This window comes from Dasypus novemcinctus, chromosome 21 (assembly GCF_030445035.2).
Source record: "Dasypus novemcinctus isolate mDasNov1 chromosome 21, mDasNov1.1.hap2, whole genome shotgun sequence".
Classification (NCBI taxonomy): domain Eukaryota; kingdom Metazoa; phylum Chordata; class Mammalia; order Cingulata; family Dasypodidae; genus Dasypus; species Dasypus novemcinctus.
Window position 1 is genome coordinate 33,984,337 of NC_080693.1, and position 16,185 is coordinate 34,000,521.

Genomic DNA, 16,185 nt, shown 5'->3' on the forward strand with positions numbered 1-16,185 from the left:
TGGTTCTATAAAAGTCTCTCATGCAGCCATGGGTATGCACAAGTCCAGGTTCTGCAGGCAGGCTGCAACCAGGGGCTGCAATAAATATCCAATGAAGGTTCTTGACGAATTCTGGGAGATGTTGGCTATCCAAAGATGAGCTAGGAAATTCTCTCACTATGCTGGAATCACTTCCCCTTTTAAGGTATTCAATCGATCGGTTAAACATCACTCATTGCTGATGGCAATCTCCCTGACTGATGTAATTATAACCATCTATCTATGATTTACCACTGCAGTAAAGTCAATGGTGACTGAAGTACATAAATGCCCTTGTTTTACAGTTAACGCAGTGCTTGTTTGAACGAACACTTGGGCACAATTACCTGGCTGAGTTGACACAATAGCCTAACCATCACACAACCTATAGTTGAGATTGGAAGGAGCTGGGACCATGGAGCCTTAGGAGGAAGAGGAAACCTGAACCCTTGAAGAGACTGGCAGCCATTTTGCTCCAACATGTGGCAACAGACTTTGGTGAGGGAAGTGACTTACGCTTTATGACCTTGTGACTATAAGCTTATACCCCAAATAAATACCCTTTATAAAATCAGACAGAGTTCTGTTACTTTGCATCAGCACCCTTTTGGCTGACTAATATAGGATTTGGTACCAGAGAGAGTTGTCATGCTTTTGCAATTAGCAAAATGCTAGAATGGTTTTATAAATGGGTAAGGGTTATTTTTTGGAGGAATTGTAGATGCTTGATGGAAAAGGCCTAGATTGCTTTGAAGAGACTGTTGATAAGAATGTGGACACTAAAGAGACTTTTTTATGAGGCCTTAGAAGTTAGTGATGAAATTATTACTGGAAATTGGAGGAAAGGTGATCCGTGTTTTAAAGTTGCAGAGAACTTAGTAAGATTAACTCTTGATGTTTTATGGAAGATAGAATTTGAAAATGGCAAGCCTGGACATTTAGCTGAAGAACTTTCCAAAGTAAACTCAGAGAATGTGGCTTGGCTTCTCCTTGCAGCTTATAGCAAAATGCTAGATGAGAGAGATAAGGTGAGAACTGAAGTGTTGGGCACAACAAAATCAGAAACTGGTTCCAGAAATTCCAAGCCTCTGGAAATCAAGCCCCCAGAAGATAGTGCCCCATTTGAGGACTTACCTAAACTTGGAACTTGTACATCAGATTGGAAATGCAGTTATCTAGGAAAGACTTGTGGAAAGTCTTACTGTCTGATGGCTTGGACCCCTGCTTCTTGCTGCTAAACCAACAAGGTTTTTGAGAGAGCTGTATGAACAAAACCACTGCCAGCTTGGACTAAAAGGGACATGTAGGAGAAAGGTGGGAGGGGAAACAGCTTTAAGAAGAAAATCATGAAAGCTGAGATCTGGAATTAAGACATAGCCTTGGGCCTAAAGAAGAAACTCACTCACTTGTACAGGGAAGGTGAGTTTGCCCTGGAAGTTAAAGAGAGTGGATGTTCTCACCCACTATTCAGGGAGATTTTTGCTGCCCAGAGTACAGAAAGAGTGGAGCACATTCCCCAAGGATTAGGGAGGGTAAGGTCAACATCCCATAGGTCTGAGAGGGGTGGGCCTGTCCCCATGTATTAGGGAAGGCTAGATAACCACTCATTGCTCTGAGAGGGTTGGGCCTATATGGCAAAGGTTAGGGAAGATGTTGTCTTCACTTCACTGTACTAGGGGGTTAAGACTTTACTCCAGAGTTTAGGGAAGTTGTTGCCATCATACAAGGTACTTGGAAGGTGAGGTCTGGAGCTTGGTCATCACCCAGATGCTTGATGAGGGTGGAACCAAGAAAATGGCCATTGGGCAAGCCTGTGGAAAGGTTGGGTCCTCATGAGTCCCTAGGGAGAAGAAATCACCATCTTAAGAATTACTCTTAGACTTATAAATCTAATGAAGTATGCCCTACAGATTTTCAGAACTGTTCTAGACCCATGACTCATGTTTCCCTCCCTGTTTCTCCTTATGGTAATGCAAATATTTATCCTTTGTCTGTCCATTTGTCTATTGGAAGCAGATAAATTGTTTCATAAGTTTCAGAGGTCTACAGTCAGGTAAGACTTTGCTCCAAAATAATTATATTTCTTTAAACTGATTGTGATATGATTTTGTAATTAGCATTGCACTGATTTAAGGTTTTTTGAATATTGTAATGTCTTTTTGGAATTCAGAGGGTGGAGTGCAGCAGTTTGACATAGTTTATGAATTCCAAAAATAGATACTGGATTATGTTTGTAAACTGTTCTGTTCCTCTGGGCATATTAGATTGTATTAGCTTCAGAAGTTTCACTTTTACTTGATTAAGTTATGACCAGGGCTTTGATTGGGCCACATCAGGTAGGACTCACAGAAAAAATGATATGGCAGAGGAGAGAGTTGGAGTTTTGATGCTGGAGCCCAGGGAAGTAGACACACAGGAGAAGAACAGAGGAATAGAGATGGCTCCATAGACACAGCAGAGGCCCTGGGAAGAGAGAGAGTCTGATAGTTTACAGCTGACCTTGTGAAGAGAACAGAGCAGCTGAGCCCAGAAAGAATCAAACCCCAGAGAGAGAGACAAAGTCTTATGCCAGCCTATAGCTGAGATTGGAAGGAGCTGGAACCACAGAGCCTTAGGAGGAAGAGGAATGCTGAACCCTCGCAGAGACTGGCAGCCATTTTTCTCCAACATGTGGCAACAGACTTTGGTGGGGGAAGTAATTTATGTTTTATGGCCTTGTAACTGTAAGCTTATACCCCAAATAAATACCCTTTATAAAAGTGAACAGAGGAGGGGGAGGCAAGATGGCGGCGGAGTGAACTTCCTGGTTACTAGCTCCTGGGGAGAATCGGCTGGGAGGCGTCGGAGACTCTTTGGGACCGGCTGTTTCGGGATTTTTCCTGGTCCGGAGGTGTCTGGACATCGATTTGGAGGGAAGGTAACAGAGAGGATCCATCTGTGAAATATACACGGAGATCCCAGCTACGTGTGGAGGATTCCCTCCTTGGGTAGGTGGAGCCGAGGCAGCTAGCACCGCGCGGAGCCCCGGCGGGCGGCGGCCAGGGTAGCCGAGTCCGGCCCAGCCCGGCTGAGCCGCGGCGGGCGGAGGGGCGGAGCCCGGCTGAGCTCGGCCGAGCCCAGCCACGCCACGCCGGGCGGCGAGTGGGAGAGCCGAGCCGCGCTGCGCCACGCCGGGCGGCGGGCGGGAAAGCCGAGCCCGGCCGAGCCCAGCCGAGCCCAGCCGAGCCGCGGCGGGCGGCGGGCGGGGGACCGGAGCCCAGCTGAGCCCAGCCGAGCCTGGCGGCGGGGTTTCTGTTCTTTGGGTTTTTTTTTGTTTGTTTTTTTATTTTTTATTTTTTAATTTTTTTTGTTGTTGTTGTTCTTGTTGTTCTTTTTTTTTTCAATCCTCTCTTTCTTGTCCCCAATATTCTTCTTATACTATTTTACCTTAACAATACAATAGGTCCTACAGGAAATACCTCACATTTGCTGGGTTTCCTCACCCTCCACTGCCTCATTTCTCTGTGAATAGATTTAGCCTATCTACACTATCCCCTTTCCCCTACAACTTGATATCCTCCACCATCTGCTATCTCTCCTATATTCCATCTCCCTTTCTTTGATCCACAAAGTGTCTAACTCTTAATTTCTAATACCTTTGTTTAGTTTTCCATCTGGTATTCATCCCTGAAACTATTACCTTTCTTTTCTCTTTCCCTCTCTCACGAAAACAATAGCCTCTTAGTACGTACCACATTCCTCCCATATTCAGTCGTCTACCTCATTATAGGTACTTTCCTACTACTATAACTCTACACAATTTACATGATCTAACCTCCATCCTCCCAGAACTCATATTGTTGCTTTGTAAACATATATCACCAATACTACTTCACACTTTCACCTTCCTTACACAATTGACTTTCCCCAGCACTAATACTTTCCTTTAAAGTGAGCTTAACTAGCAATAAGAAATTGGAATAAGAAGAACAAAGTGAGAAAGAGAAGATATAACACTTACGCAAAAACAACAGCTAATTAATCTCCAAGACTAGACAAAGAAGCTAAGGAACTGATTAAACCCGTCAAAGAAAAAATGTTGACAAGACAGCAACAAAAATCTACAAACCAAACCAGTAATCAGGAAAACATGGCTGAATCCAATCAACAAACTGAAAATCAGGAAGGGGGGCAGGACTTTGCACAAGCAATGAAAGATCTCAGAACATTTATCACTGACAAATTTGATGAAGTAATGAAAGAGGTTAACAGTGTGAAGACAACACTTGGAGGGGAAATCGCAGACATGCGCAAAAAAATAACAGATATGATGGAAATGAACACCACAATTCAAGAAATCAAAAATACACTTGCAGCAAATATCAGCAGACTAGAAGAGGCAGAGCAGAGAATTAGTGATGTGGAAGACAGTGCATTGGAAATCAAACAGATAGTAGAAGTGGTCAATAAAAAGGTAGAAAAAATCCAGATAGGACTTAGGGACCTGAATGATAACGCAAAACGCTCAAACATACGTATTATAGGCATTCCAGAAGGAGAAGAGAAGGGAAAGGGGTCAGAAGGAGTGTTGCAGGAAATAATGAATGAAAACTTCCCAAATCTACTGAAAGAGACAGATGTACATATCCAAGAAGCACAGCGCACTCCACTGGTCATAAACCCCAACAGGCCCACCCCAAGACATATACTTGTCAAATTATCCAATGCTCAAGACAAAGAAAAAATTCTAAAAGCAGCAAGAGAAAAGAAAACCATCACATACAAGGGAAACTCCATAAGATTAAGTGCTGATTTCTCATCTGAAACGATGGAGGCAAGAAGGCAGTGGTATGATATAGTCAAGGTACTAAAGGAAAAAAATTTCCAACCAAGAATACTCTATCCAGCTAAACTAGCATTCAAAAATGATGGAGAGTTCAAAATATTCACAGATAAACAGAAACTGAAAGAGTATATCAACAAGAAACCTCCCCTTCAAGAAATTCTTAAGGGAATTCTGCAGGAAGAAAGGAAAAAACAGGACAGTCAGAGATGGAGGAGAGTGTAAAAGCAACAAGAAAGACAAAAATAGAAGGGGAAAATAAAATAATACAAACAAAATATAACAAACACAAATCCAACCAAAATATGGCTACCATAAATAACTCTCTAAACGTAATAACACTGAATGTCAACGGATTAAACTCACCTATCAAAAGATTCAGACTGGGACACTGGATAAGGAAATACGACCCATCTATATGCTGCCTACAAGAGACACATCTTAGACCCAGAGACTCATGGAGGTTGAAAGTGAATGGCTGGAAAACAATCATACAAGCAAACAACAACCAAAAAAAGGCAGGAGTAGCTATATTAATATCAGACAAAATAGACTTTAAATGCGAAACAATTGTGAGAGACAAAGAAGGATACTATATTTTAGTGAAAGGGACAATTTGTCAAGAAGATCGAACAATCATAAATATTTATGCTCCTAACAAGGGCGCCTCTAAATATGTGAGGCAAACGCTGGAAAAACTAAGTGAAAGAATAGATGCATCTACAATTATAGTGGGGGATTTTAATACACCACTATCAACTCTGGACAGAACATCTCAAAAGAGAATCACTAAAGAAACAAAACATTTGAACAGTATATTAGAAGAGATGGATCTAATAGACATATATAGATCATTACACCCAAACACAGCAGGATATACATTTTTCTCAAGCGCACATGGAACATTCTCCAAGATTGACCATATGCTAGGCCACAAAGAAAGGCTTAATGAATTCAGAAAGATCGAAATCATACAAAACAATATCTCTGACCACAGTGGAGTCAAGCTGGAAATTTGCAAGGGACAGAGACCCAGACTTCACACGACAATTTGGAAATTAAACAGCACACTCTTAGAAAAACAGTGGGTCAAAGAGGAAATCTCAAAAGAAATCAATGACTACCTTGAAACAAATGATAATGATAACACAACATACCAAAATTTATGGGATGCAGCAAAAGCGGTACTGAGAGGGAAATTTATAGCCATAAATTCATATATCAAAAAAGAAGAAAGAGCAGAAATTGAAGAATTAACTGCACATTTGAAGGAATTAGAAAAACAACAACAAAGTAACCCAACAGGAAGAAGAAGGAAGGAAATAACAAAGATAAGAGCAGAACTAAATGAAATAGAAAATAAGAAAGCACTTGAAAAAATAAACAAGACCAAGAGCTGGTTTTTTGAGAAGATCAACAAAATTGACAAACCTTTAGCAAGACTAACAAAGAAAAAAAGAGAAAAGATGCAAATACACAAAATAAGAAATGAGAAAGGTGATATCACCACTGACCCCACAGAAATAAAGACTATCATAAGAGGATACTTTGAAAAACTATATTCCAACAAAAATGACAATTTAGAGGAAATGGACAAATTCCTAGAAATACATAAGCAGCCCATACTGATGAAAGAAGAAATTGATGATCTTAACAAACCAATCACAAGCAAAGAGATAGAATCAGTCATTAAAAATCTCCCAACTAAGAAGAGCCCAGGGCCAGACGGCTTCACAGGGGAATTCTACAAAACATTCCGGAAAGAACTAACACCAATCCTGTTGAAACTATTCCAGAAAATCGAAACAGAAGGAACACTGCCTAATTCCTTCTATGATGCCAACATTACCCTAGTACCAAAGCCAAACAAAGACACCACAAGAAAGGAAAATTACAGACCAATTTCTCTAATGAACCTAGACGCAAAAATACTTAACAAAATACTTGCTAATCGTATTCAACAACACATTAAACGAATTATACACCATGACCAAGTGGGATTTATTCCAGGTATGCAAGGATGGTTCAACATAAGAAAATCAATCAATGTAATACACCATATAAACAAATTGAGAGAAAAAAACCACATGATTATATCTATAGATGCAGAAAAGGCATTTGACAAAATACAGCACCCCTTCCTGATAAAAACACTCCAAAAGATCGGAATACAAGGAAACTTTTTGAACATGATAAAGAGTATATATGAAAAACCTAAAGCCAACATTGTTTACAATGGCGAAATCCTGAAATCCTTCCCTCTAAAATCAGGAACAAGACAAGGATGCCCATTGTCTCCGCTCCTATTTAACATTGTCTTGGAAGTACTGGCTCGAGCACTGAGACAAGAACCAGATATAAAAGGCATTCAAATTGGAAGGGAAGAAGTCAAAATTTCACTATTTGCAGATGACATGATCCTATATATAGAAAACCCTGAGAGATCTACAACAAAGCTCCTAGAACTCATAAATGAGTTTAGCAAAGTCGCAGGTTATAAGATCAATGCGCAAAAATCAGTAGCATTTCTATACACCAATAATGAGCAAGATCAGGAGGAAATCAAGAAACAAATACCATTCACAATAGTAAATAAAAAAATCAAATACTTAGGAATAAATTTAACTAAAGAGGTAAAAAACTTATACATCGAGAACTATACAAGATTGTTCAAGGAAATCAAAGAAGACCTAAATAAATGGAAGAATATTCCCTGTTCATGGATAGGAAGACTGAATATTATTAAGATGTCTATCCTACCAAAACTGATCTACACATTCAATGCAATCCCAATAAAAATCAACACAGCCTTCTTTAAGGAACTAGAAAAACTAACTATGAAATTTATTTGGAATAGAAAGAGGCCCCGAATAGCCAAAGACATATTGAAAAACAAAAACGAAATAGGAGGAATCACACTTCCTGACTTCAAAACATACTACAAAGCTACAGTAGTGAAAACAGCATGGTACTGGCATAAGGAGAGACACACAGACCAATGGAATCGAATTGAAAGTTCAGATATAGAACCTCATGTATATAGCCATATAATATTCGATAAAGCCACCAAACCCTCACAACTGGGAGAGAATGGCCTATTCAACAAATGGTGCCTGGAGAACTGGATAGCTATATGTAGAAGAATGAAAGAGGATTACCATCTCACACCTTATATAAAGATCAACTCAAGATGGATCAAAGACCTAAATATAAGAGCCAAGACCATAAAGACCTTAGAAAGCAGTGTAGGGAAACATCTACAGGACCTTGTAATAGGAAATGGCTTCATGAATATCACACCAAAAGCACGAGCAGCAAAAGAACAAATAGATAAATGGGACTACCTCAGAATTAAAGCCTTCTGCACCTCAAAGGAGTTTGTCAAGAAAGTAAAAAGGGAACCCACACAATGGGAGAAAATATTTGGCAACCATATATCTGATAAGAGACTTATAACTTGCATATATAAAGAACTCATATATCTCGAAAACAAAAAGATAAACAACCCATTTAAAAAATGGGAAAAAGATTTAAACAGACACTTCTCCAAAGAAGAAATACAAATGGCTAAAAAGCACATGAAAAAATGCTCCAAATCCCTAGCTATCAGGGAAATGCAAATCAAAACTACAATGAGATACCATCTTACTCCCATAAGATTGGCAGCCATGAAAAAAACAGTAGAATACAAATGCTGGAGAGGATGTGAAGAAAGGGGAACACTCATCCATTGCTGGTGGGAATGCAGAAGGATCCAACCATTCTGGAGGACAGTTTGGCAGTTTCTCAAAAAATTATCCATAGATTTGCCATATGACCCAGCAATACCACTGCTGGGTATATACCCATCAGATCTGAAAACAAAGACACAAACCGATATATGTACACCAATGTTCATAGCAGCATTGTTCACCATCGCCAAAAGTTGGAATCAATCCAAAAGTCCATCAACAGATGAGTGGATCAATAAAATGTGGTATATACACACAATGGAATACTACTCAGCTGTAAGAACCAATACACTACAATCGCACGTGATAACATGGATGAACCTTGAGAATCTTATGTTGAGTGAAGCAACCCAGGCATTGAAGGACAAATACTATATGACCTCAATGATATGAAATAAGTTAACTGCCTCAGAGAGCTAGAGTCTGGAAAAGTGGCTTACTGGAAATCGGGGGGTGGAGGAAGGCTGTGAGTTAATGTCTGTAGGGGTGGAATCTGTGATGAGCTGGGGGTAAGTATGAGCACAAAGAAGGGACAAAATGGGGGCAAGGGGTTACCTTCGTGTGGGTTTTTCTGGGTTTGAGGGGGGCTGGGGATGGGAAGAGGGGTAATATGGTCCAAGAAATAGGTGGGAGGGAGGGGCAACATACAAACATGGGAGAGTGCCAGAAGTTAGTTGAGAACTAAATGTTGAGTAAAACGTATCAAAGTATAAGTAGGAGGGTTACCTTGTTAGGACGCTCAGGGGGTATGGTCTGATGTGGGACGGACTCCGGAGGGAATAGCTGAAGGCTCATTTTGCCAAGGTGGGTTCTACCATTGGGTGGGGTGGACCCATATCCTGGGGAAGACTAATGCCGTCGAATAGAGAGAACTGTATCTCTCATGAGAAAGGACGGCTCCCAGGGCATTAGATTGGCAGTCGTTGTGGGCCCTAAGGGGAGGGGAAAATGGACGTGCAATGGATGGAACAAAGGTAAATAAGGGGGCAAAAGAGGAGTTATGTGAGAGTACACGAGGATGAATATAAAACAGCTAATATTACACCAAAAACATATAGGGGACAACAGACTAATAATGAAAACCATAAGACAAAACATAGGATAACTAAAAAATTTAGAAAACTGTACAACCTAAAGTATGGACCACATAGTAAGCACAAATGTTACCTTGTTTGAAAACTATAGTTTCGGAATCTGTACATCAGTTTCAGGAAATATGATATGAATAAGTTAAAAGATTATTGCTGTGGAAGGGAAAAGGTTTTATGGTGGATCTGGGGAAATACTGTATATTGTATATATGAATTTTGGTGATCTAAGACTCTTCTGAAGCTGGCATTATGTTGGGATTCACTTTACGGGAAGTTTTGGATCACAGAGTGGTTCAACAATGGCAGCGGAGGAATACTGATATGGGATGTTATTGACAGGATATATATGGTTGACAGGGAGTTATACAGGGCATATGCCCAGGGTATATGGTAATGTCTATATATACTCATAGTGGAAACAATTAAAAACAACAGCTGGGGGGGTACTGGGCTCCTGGCCGGGGGGTCACTGTTGTGGGCCCTGGGAGAGCAGCGGCAATCCTCCAGGTGCAACGGCAAGAACCAGGAAGGAAGGAGGGCCCAACAGTGGGCTCTTGATACTAATGGCTACACTTTTGAGCCTATGCACCTGCAATAAGAACAAGGCCTAGAGTAGCATTGTGCCTGGGGGTTTCCTCCTGACAGCCTTCATGTTACTCAAATGTGGCCACTCTCACAGCCAAACTCAGCGTGTAGATGTGATGCATTCCCCCCAGCGTGGGACACGACACCCGGGGATGAGCCTCCCTGGCACCGAGGGATCACTACCACATACCAGCTGAAGAAGCAACTAGAAAATGACCTTGAATTAAAGATTCAATGCGGAACAGCAGAATATACCTGTCTACATATAATAACATGACTTCAGGAAGCGGTTTGACCTAATGTAAGGGGGAAATGGAAAGGAGAAATGAGATTATAAGGCTGTGAGTCTCTAAAAAAGAGTCTGGAGGTTGTCAGAAGGAATACCCCTAGGTACAACTGAACAGAGTCTAAGAGACAGATAAGGTAGATACAACCCCAGGTATTGGTTCTTTTGAGGGATAAAGAGACCCACGGGTTCTATGGTCATGGCAGAAGGGGTTCACTGCCATGACAGATGGCCCTTCTTTGGAGCTGGTGTTTCTGCGTGATGGAAATGGACTCAGAGGGGATCTCTTTTCACAAGACTTGCATGCTACTTTATTGGAATTGTAGTTGGTGCTGGGTTTAAGATATATGTAGGGGATTTGAATCTCTGGACTGATAATATGACACCCAGGCCCAGAGCCTCAACAGACTTCAGCTCCTACACTTTGACTTATTGGACTTACTCCACTCAGCTAACATGGAGTTGAAGAAGGTCAACCACCACAACATGGAGCCTAGAGTGTCTACAACTAGAAGCGGGAAGAGTGCATCCAGTACCCATGTGCAATCTAAGCCCTCACTTGACATAGGTGTGCAATGGACACAACCAATCCAATGTCCACAGAGAAAATGTGGAATGGGTGTGGGAACGGTAGCCATGGGGGCTGCTGGGTGTGGGGAACGGGAGGAAGAGATGAGATGTGGAGGCGTTTTCGGGACGTGGAGTTGTCCTGGATAGTGCTTCACGGACAATTACGGGACACTGTAGATCCCCCCAGGGCCCACTGGATGGAATGTGAGAGAGTCTGGGCTATGATGTGGACCATTGACTATGGGGTGCAGTGATGCTCAGAGATGAACTTACCAGGTGCAATGGATGTATCACGATGATGGGAGAGAGTGTTGCTGTGGGGGGAGTGGGGGGCGGGGGCGGTGGGGTTGAATGGGACCTCATATATATTTTTTAATGTAATTAAAAAAAAAAATAAATAAATATTTAAAAAAAATAAAATAAAAATGTAAAGAAAAAAAAAAGTGAACAGTACTGTTTTGGCTAATGCACACACGTATTGATTTTCTTTTGAGGTCTGTTCCCTTGCTCCTATCCTTCTCAAGATCAGCTAAATATCCACACAAATGGACAGACAAAGGTTCAACATTTTCACTACAATAAGGAGAAGCTGGGAGGGAAACATGAGTCATGCATCCTATACTGTTCTCTTTCATTACTTTGAACATTCCTTCTACCCCATTCCCTTTTTTTCTTCTTCTGGGACTCCTGTAATGCAAATATGGGTATGCTTGATGGTGTCCCAGAGTGTCTTAGGTTATCTTCACTTTTCATAATTTTTTTTCTTTCTGCTCCTCAGTGTGACACATTTCAAGTGTCTTGTCTTCAAGGTCATTGATTCTTTCTTCTGCCAGTTCTTCAGCAGTTGCAATCTGCTATTGAAACTCTCTTGGGAAATTTTCATTTGCGTTATATGGTCTTTGTATCAGTCAGACAAAAGGGTGCTGATGCAAATTGCCAGAAAGCAGACAGTGAGCACAAAACAACAAGGGGGGGAGATAAATAAATAAATCTTTAAAAAAAAAAAACAAAAAACTATATGCAGTCTACAAGAGACTCACCTTAAATTAAAAAATACAGGTCAATTGAAAGTAAAAGAATGGAAAAAATATACCATGCAAGTAGTAACCAAAGAAAGCTGGGGTAGCTATACAAATATCAGAGATAAAATAGACTTTAAGTGAAAAACAGTAATGAGGGACAATACTGATAAAGAAGATGTAACAGGAAACAGACTTGGCCCAGTGGTTAGGGCGTCCGTCTACCACATGGGAGGTCCACAGTTCAAACCTCGGGCCTCCTTGACCCGTGTGGAGCCGGCCCATGCGCAGTGCTGATGCGCGCAAGGAGTGCCGTGTCACGCAGGGGTGTCCCCCGCGTAGGGGAGCCCCACGCACAAGGAGTGCACCCATAAGGAGAGCCGCCCAGCGCGAAAGAAAGTGCAGCCTGCCCAGGAATGGCGCCACCCACACTTCCTGTGCCGCTGACGACAACAGAAGTGGACAAAGAAACAAGACGCAGCAAATAGAAACAGAGAACAGACAACCGGGGGAGGGGTGGGAATTAAATAAATAAATAAACAAATCTTTAAAAAAAGAATTAAAAAAAAAAAAAGATGTAACAATATTAAATATATGTACACCTAACAGCAGAGTCCCAAAATATATGAAGTGAATACTGACAGCTTTGCAGGGAGAAAGTGAAGGTTCTACATTAATAGAACATCTTTTCAGGAGGTCATTACAGGAATACAAGATTAGAACTATACTCTAAACCAACTAAACTTAACATATAAGAACACTTCACTCAACAGAAACAGAATACACATTCTTCTTCAGTGCACATCAATCAATCCCCAGAATAGATCATATGTTAGGTCACAAAACAAGTCTCAATTAATCCAAAAATATTTAAATCATACAATGTACATTCTCTGGCCACAAGGGAATGAGGCTAGAAATTAATAAAGAGGGGGAAATGGAAAATTCACAAATATGTGGAAATTAAACAACATACTTTTAAACAACCAATGGGTTAGTGAGAAAATCAAAAGCAAAATTAAGAAATATCTTGAGGAAAATGAAAATGAAAATACAATATAATGAATTGTATTAGTCAGCCAAAGGGGTGCTGATGCAAAATACCAGAAATCGATTGGTTTTTATAAAGAGTATTTATTTGGGGCTTACAGTTACCAGGCCATAAAGCGTAAGTTACTTCTCTCACCCAAGTTTTGTTGTCATGTGTTGGAACAAGATGACTGTCAATGTCTACAAGGATTCAGACTTCCTGGGTTCCTCTCTTCCTGGGACTCATTTCTCTTTGGGCTCTGCTACTCTGCTTTCTCCACAAGGTCAGCTGTAGACTATCAGGTGAACAGCTTATTTCTCTTCCCAGGGCCTCTGCCATGTCTAATTGAGCCTTCTCTCTGTTCCTCTGTGTGCTTACTTCCCAGGCTCCAGCATTAAAACTCCAACTCTGTTCTCTGCCCTGTCTTTTCTCTGTGAGTCCCTGTCCACCAAGGGGTCAGGGATGCAACATCCTATTGATGTGGCCCAATCAAAGCCTTAATCATTATTTAATCAAGTAAAAGTGAAACCTCAAATCCAATATAATCTAATATACCCAGGGGAACAGACCAGTTTACAAACATAATCCAATATCTATTTTTGGGATTCATAAACAATATCAAACTGCTACATGAAACTTATGGGATGCAGTGAAGACAATGCTGAGAGAGAAATTTATAGCTCTACATGCTTCATTAAAAAGAAGTAAAACTTCAAATCAGAGACCTAATCTAGAAAAATAGAATAACTAAAGCAAAATAAGCTCAAAGCAAGCAGAAGGAAGGAAATAAAGATTAGAGCACAGATAAATAAAATAGAGAATAGAAAAACAATAAAGAGTTAACAAGACCAAAAGTTGTTTAGTTGAAAAGATCAATGAAATTGACAAACACTTAGCTAGACTGACAAAGAAAAAGGGAGGATATGAATAATGAAAATCAGATATGAAAAGGGGTTACTACCTTCCTCACTGAAAAAAAAAAGACTATAAAAGCCTACTATGAAAACTGTGCTCCAATAAATTAGATAACCTAGATGAATTGGACAAATTCTTAGAAACACAAAAACTATCTACATTGACTCAAAAAAAAAAAAAAAAAAAAAAAAAGAAAATCTTAACAAACCAATTACTATAAAGAAATTGAATAAGTGTTCAAAACCCCCCTAAGAAAACAGTTCAGGGCCAGATGGCTTTACAGGGCAATTCTACCAAACATTTCAAGAATACTTAGCTTCAATTCTGCTCAAAACTCTTCCAAAAAAATTGAAGAGGAGGGAACATTCCCTAAATTCATTCTATGAGGCCAACATTACCCACATACCAAAGCCAGATAAAGATACCACAAGAAAACAACAGTCCAATAAGTCTTATGAATACAAATGCAAATACTAGCAAGTAAAGTCAAAATATTAAAAGAACGACACACCATTAACAAGTGGGATTTATCCCTGAAATGCAAGGTTGGCTCAACATAAGAAAATGAATTAATGTAATATACCACATTAGTAAAATGAAGGGAAAAAACACACACAATCATCTCAACTTATACAGAAAAGGCATTTGACAAAATCCAGCATCCTTTTTTGATAAAATACACTTAAAAAAATAGGAAGAGAAGGAAAGTTCCTCAACATTATAAAGGCAATATATGAAAAACCCATAGCTAACATCCTAACTCATGGTGAAAGACTGAAAGCCTTCCCTCTAAGGCTGGAGACAAGACAAGGATGTGCACTGTCACCACTGTTATTCAACTTTGTGCTGGAAATTCTTGCCAGGCCAATTAGGTAAGGAAAAGAAATATAAGGCATCCAAATTGGAAGGGAAGAATGAAAACTTTCCCTATTTGTAGATGACACGATCCTATACAACAGAAAATGTTGAAATCCACAACAAAGCCCCTAGAGCTAATAAATGAATTCAGCAAAGTGCAGCATATAATATCAACACCCAAAACTCAGTACCGTTTATATGTACAAGCAATGAACAATCAGAAGAAGAAATCAAGAAAAAAATTTCCCTTCCTAATAGCAACTAAAAGAGACAAATACTTAAAATAAATCTAACCAAGGATGTAAAGGACTTGTACACAGAAAACTATAAAACATTGCTAAAAGAAATCAAGGAAGACCTAAAAAAAATGGAGAAACATTTTGTGTTCGTTGATTTGAAGACAAAATATTATGAAGATATCAGTCCTACCCGTCTTAATTCACTAATACTGCTGAGAGCAATATACCAGAAATGGGTTGGCTTTTATAATGGGAATTTATTAGGTTAAAAGTTTACAGTTCTGAGACTGTGAAACTATCCAAATAAAGGCATCATCAGAGAATTTATCTCACCAAAGGTTGACTGCTGACGATCCTGGACTCCTTCCATGTGGCCAGGCACATGGAAGCATCCGCTTCTCCTCTGGGCTTACTGTCTCCCCAGACTCACCTCTTCCCTCTCCTCTGGACCTTCTCTCTTTGAGCCTCTCAGGGTCCTCTTTGCAAGCCTCTATGCTCTGCTGTTTCCAGCCTCCAGCCTCCAGAACTCCTCTCGCAACCTCTTGGGATTTCTTTGCTTTGCCGCCTTTTTCTTGTGTCTCTGCTTTTAGCCCTCCATTTATAAAGGACTCCAGCAAGAGGACCAAGAACTGTGCTGGGTCACACCTGTCTGAAGCAATCCAATCAAAGGTCCCCCAACTGAATCCAATACAAGGGTCAACATCCACAGGAATGGATTAGCTTCAAGAACATGATCTTTTCTGAAATCCATAAAAAGCTTCAAACTGTCACACTACCCAAAACAATTTATATATTCAATGAAATCCCAATGAAAGTTCCAACAACATTCGTTGCAAAAATGGGAAAGCCAATCATCAAATTTGTATGGAAAGGTAAGGGACCCTGAATTGCTAAAACCATCTTGAAAAAGAAGAATGAAGTTGGAGGACTCACACTTCCTGATCTTAAATTGTTTTACAAAGCCACAGTAAACAAAATAGTTTTGTTTATTATTACTATTATTATTATTGAAATAATGAGA

General features: G+C 40.1%; 1 protein-coding gene across 4 annotated transcripts in view; it reads right to left on the minus strand.

Moving 5' to 3' along the window:
* The window catches only part of EFCAB5 (EF-hand calcium binding domain 5), a 277,520-nt gene that overhangs the window by 52,342 nt on the left and 208,993 nt on the right, over positions 1 to 16,185 (minus strand). The window lies entirely within an intron of this gene.